Genomic DNA, 3,890 nt, shown 5'->3' with positions numbered 1-3,890 from the left:
TTCATTCTCAATCGAAGTTTTATTGAAGTTGTTGCCGTCTTTGGCTCGTGGTTCTTCGACTTTTCACTCTCCTGCCTTGATTTCTCTTATGCAAGGCCTCGCGAGGGGGGTAGCCGAGCGCCCTCGCGAGTGTTCCTGTCCTAGTCGTTCAAAGGTTTCGCGACCTTGGTCCATTACAGGAGCACCCCTCCAGTCCGTGCCCCACGGGCACCGCGACACGAACACAGGGCCTGGGTTGGTCGCCCCCCCCCCCCCACGGCTGGGGCCGGGAACTATCCACGCGCGGGCACATAGTCGGAAGGCACGATAACGGAAGCAAAGCGATGATTAACAGCAATAACCCAAACACGCCCCCGCGGGGCTCCACGCTACTGTCTTTTTATGCAGGAAAAAGGAAAAGAAAGAACAAATCAGGCGCAGCTCGCCTCACATCGGCCTGCAGGGAAGGCTCGAGCTGCCTCCGGGGCTCAGGCAGACTCCCTCTCGCGCTTCACCGAAGCGCGACGGCGGGCAGACACGCTACCACCTCCCAAGCAGGTACGACGGCGTGGAGGCTGACCGCGGCCATCGCTAGAAGAGTCGCCACCTGAAGAAGAACTGGTGAAGCTTGGGGAACCCTGAGCGCCGCCAATCACGCGAGCGTTGTCCTCTCCATCATCGTCGAGGCTGGGTTCCCGGCCGCGGTCGTCGTCCTCAGGACAGCACCCTGCGCGGCGACCATCTTCCCCAAACACCCTCACGTAGAGGGTGGCATCACCGTCAAACTTGAAGTGCAGGGTGCACCGATGGCTCAGGCCACGCGCGCGGGCAAACGTCTGCCAACCACGGGTCAAGGCTAGGCTCCCGGCTACGGAGACCTCCAGTGAAGCCCATGAGGCCTGGCTGCAACAGCCGTCTGCCTGAAGCCAGAGGCCGCCCGGGGCGCTGGCCGGGAGCTCGCCGAGGAGGAAGCGAGGAAGTTGAAGCCGGGTGCTAGTCGGCTCCGCCGACCACACAACGAACTCCGGCAGCACCTCTGCAGCGCGAAAGCGTGGCCTAGGGGGACGCGCGACTGAAGCGCGCCCCCCGGCCGCAGTAGTCCGCCCGTCACCGTGCTAGAAATCGTCTCCATGGCCGCGGGGAGCTGCCGTGGTGGCCACAGGATGTTTGCGAGGGCGTCCTCGGCCGCGCTTGGTTGGGGGAGAGCCAGGCTCAACCTGGTGAGCCTTCCCCTTCTCTACGGCCGAGAACCTCCTCGACGAGGCCATGAAGAATAAGGAGAAGCAAGGGGGAATGAAATAGAAGGGCGCGCGCCGATCCGTACTTATAACCGGCGAGGGCCAACCGTCGGCCCCCACGATCGCAGGTAATCATGACCCGCTTTGCATGCAGGGACTTGTCCAATCCGTGCAGTTGCCGAGGCACCGTGGGGAAGTGGAGACGCCCACGTCCAATCAACCGCCACGCGGCGCCCAAGGCCGCAGGCTGTTAGGGCCCGCGGCGCTTCGCACTTGCCCTTTCGCCTCCCTGCACGGCCAAGTCCGGGCGCGCCTTAGGCCCGGGGGCTACTATCAGCGTTCTGGGAACGGGGGTCCCCAGACTTGCCTGCCTGCGGCCTGCGGCATGGCTCGAGGAGGGGCCCAGCACGGCCCATCTTCATCAACACAGACCCAAGACCCTCGAGAGGGGTCAAGCCTCGCGGGGCGGACGACACGGAGCTTCCTCAGGCACGGCCTCATCAGGCTGGCTCGCAAGGAGGCAGAGAGATCAAGGCGGGGTACCTCACGATGTGCCCGTGACGCAAGCCATGACGACCAAGGGTGCCAGGCGGGCGTCAGCCCGCGCAGTGTCCTCCTTTCCTCTTTGGTGCAAAGGGAGCAAGCGCAGGCGAGAGCATCAAGCAAAGGCACCCGTTTTGGTTCAACGAGACCAAGACCAGCCCAACGGCAGGGAGGAAGTCATTGTGGAGCCCAAGCCATCGTCACCACCAGAGCCTTTGGCAGGCGAGGACCAACTTTAGTTAGGATAAGTGTACCATATGTCCCCCTTCAAAATGGCCAATTGTTGGCGCCCTTCCCACTCAATATTTGGGAAGAGGGCCGGGGCCTTTGCCTATAAATAGGACTAGCCACCCCCAGGGTAGGAAGAGGGGGAAATCGGAGAGAGAATCGAGAAGAGAGAGAGAGAGAAGGGTGACTGAACTCCTCCTAGCAGTTCGTCGCCCCAGCCAAGAACAGACCCTCGCGAGGCTATTCTTCCTTGTATCGCACATCATCATCAGCCCAAGGGGCAATCCACCACACCACACACTGGAGTAGGGTATTACACCACAACGGTGGCCCGAACCAGTATAAACCCTGTGTCTCTTGTGCTGTTCTTTCCATAGCTTAGATCTTAGCGAGGCGGAGGGGTGCAGGTAGGTAGAAGGCGAAATCTCCACGCGCACCCCAGTGTTTGAACCTGAAGGGTTTGCCGGAACCCGAAATCCGACAGTACTCGGTTATAAATGTACTACTATGCCAAGATGACTGCACATTCCTCCTCATCCACAAAAACAAACAAGCCATTGAGTATCCTTCCCTTGCATCTGCCATGGCCAGCATGAGTTCTGGGTCAAGAGATTACCACCAAGGAGAGGCGAGCATGGAAGTGGAAGCACGAGAGATGTCCCGCCTCGCCGCGAAAGCAGCCGACATGTCCCGCCGTGCCACCGAAGCAACATGGAGGTCATGCCGCACCGTCGATGAAGCAGACAGGTCTGGCCGCGCTGCGGAAGCAGCAGAGGTGTCCCGCCACGCCGCGAATGCAGCAGAGATGTCCCGCCGCGCCGCGGTGATACGTCTCCAACGTATCTATAATTTTTTATTGTTCCATGATGTTTTATTATGAATCTTGGATGTTTTATAATCATTTTATAGTCATTTTATATCACTTTTTGGTACTAACCTATTGACATAGTGCCTAGTGCCAGTTCCTATTTTTTCCATGTTTTTTACATCGCAGAAAATCAGTATCAGACGGAGTCCAATAGCCACGAAACTTTACGGAGATTTTTTTATGGACCAGAAGAAACATGTTGGGCCCTGTTTGCATCTGGGGAGTCACAAGGAGGGGACAACCCACCAGGGCGCGCCCGGAGGCCTCAGATCTTCTTCCCCACCTCCGACAGGCACACCAGCATCACCATCCTCCACGTCCAACCCAATGATGTTGAGGTCGACAAGGCTATGCCAAAGAGTTTGTACACTCGTTGCATCACTTTGTTACTCTGCACTCATGTCGATCCCTCAGAGATCCTTTGTTATGGAACTACTATGGTACTACTATTCATGCATTTAGTTAGAAGGAGTGGAGCAAAGCAAAACTGGAGGATTTTTTCCCTTTGGTATCTCTTTCAAAGAAAAAACATAGGAATTTTAATATCCACTTGGACGTCCTTTTCAAATTAATATGCATGAAGAACAGGAATTATTGGATTACTGGCATAATAAGATCCTATTTTTTCAATTTCACGTGGTTTGACTTTAATTTGACCATGTTTCTCCATTCCTGTGTTCTTTCCATTCATGTGAACCAAACACCCAGGTTGACAAAAATCCTATGTTTCCAAATGCTCTGTTTTGCACGTGCATTCCTATCTTATTCCTGTGTTTTTCCTATCCATGCATTTACAGAATCCTCCAATTCTATGAAGCCCTTATAGATTTACTTGATTTTCAGATAGGCGTCAAAGAAAACTCTGTGTGTTTTGTCCTGCTCCTGCCGTGTCGTCATCCACCCCACCTGAGGTGCACCATAGACGGAAGCGTTCACTGTAGCAGAGATTCCCCCTGCAGACTTTCTTTCACCGCCTTAGATCATCTTCCCCATTGCCGGCAGCCACGCCAACTGCATTACCATCATCAACTGAG

The sequence above is a fragment of the Triticum urartu genome, chromosome 4A (genome assembly GCF_056163025.1).
Source record: "Triticum urartu cultivar PI428250 chromosome 4A, HENAU_Tu73, whole genome shotgun sequence".
NCBI lineage: Eukaryota > Viridiplantae > Streptophyta > Magnoliopsida > Poales > Poaceae > Triticum > Triticum urartu.
The sequence above is the reverse complement of the archived record's forward strand: the minus strand, read 5'-3'. Positions refer to the sequence as shown.